At 40.8% G+C, this 1,146-nt stretch overlaps 1 long non-coding RNA gene across 1 annotated transcript in view; it reads right to left on the bottom strand.

Annotated features, from left to right (window-relative positions):
- The window catches only part of LOC123131354 (uncharacterized), a 4,156-nt gene extending 3,233 nt beyond the window's left edge, over positions 1-923 (bottom strand). The window contains exon 1 of the long non-coding RNA XR_006464154.1: positions 794-923. This is a non-coding gene — a long non-coding RNA (uncharacterized lncRNA). The remainder of the gene's footprint in view (positions 1-793) is intronic.
- Positions 924-1,146: the final 223 nt, after the last annotated feature.

The raw sequence follows: 1,146 nt of genomic DNA, 5'->3' as shown, positions 1-1,146 counted from the left end.
GAGTATTCAATGAACATATTGAAGTTTTGTTTTCCTAACAATGACCATTCTATGAGGAATACAAGATAATATGGATTTTGCAACTGGAAAATGGTAGATTTTCATTAGTTTGAATGTGGTTCTTATGCCTAAAACTCACAGACCAAAATGTATAATCTTACATGGTGTGTTTCCAATTCTAGCTTGGTGTGTAAATTTTACTCATGCCAGAATATTTGATCAGTCGTTTCTGTATGAGCTAATTCCGTATTTAAGTTATCATGTATACAAACTGGTATGTAATTTTCTAACTAGGCTAAAAAATAGAAACTAGAATCTACCAGTTTGTGGAATTCTAACAATAATAATAACTTGCGGTGACGTAGACATGAGCCGATGATATGCCTTAGATTTGAGGTGAGTCCTGCTGAGTTGTCCTAGGGCAAATTCTGAAACTAAGGTGGTGTGTGGTTCTTTAGTTATAGGACTTTTTCTAGTCCCTAGGACTTTTTGAAAAAGATTCTCAAGGAGGTGCCTCTAAGGACTTTTAGCAAAAAATCCTAAAAAAGTCCTACCCTGTTTGGTTTGCTAGGGACTTTTTCTACTCCCAACACAAAAAAGTCCCTGGAACCAAACACCCCCTAAGATTATAGAATCAGTGCATACCTATTTTTTTAGAATAAACAAAAAATTGCCGCCCTAATTAATCCCATCAAAGGCAAAAACTTTCTAGTCTTTTGGAGAAAGATGCGGATCAGTTCATCAGTATTCCATGGTATATATATAAATCAATGAAGGAACCAAGAAGACTCACTGTAAGATTACTCCGCCATGGGCGACAGCGGCGGCGCTAATCTGCTGTACGGATGCCCTCGTCTAACTTCCACAGGCGGCTAGGCTACGTGCATCGAGCTCTTGTGCGTTTTTTTAGGGAAAGCGAGCTTGTGTACGTGGTGCGTCGGGGCCGAAACGATCGAAGCCATAGAGGATGCTCTCGATCATGGCCTGGTCAGCTTCCACAACTACCAGCATGGGCTATTTGTTTAATACATGGGCTTCAACTTGCAAAGTTCCTGGGCTTGAAGCCTTCTTGACCGCACTGTTAGGGGGTTAGGGGGGGGGTCCTAAATCTAATTGGCCTTGCCTAATCTACATGGGACCTACAGT

Source organism: Triticum aestivum, chromosome 6A (genome assembly GCF_018294505.1).
Source record: "Triticum aestivum cultivar Chinese Spring chromosome 6A, IWGSC CS RefSeq v2.1, whole genome shotgun sequence".
NCBI lineage: Eukaryota > Viridiplantae > Streptophyta > Magnoliopsida > Poales > Poaceae > Triticum > Triticum aestivum.
Note: the sequence above shows the minus strand (reverse complement) of the source record. Positions and strands in the feature narration are given on the sequence as shown.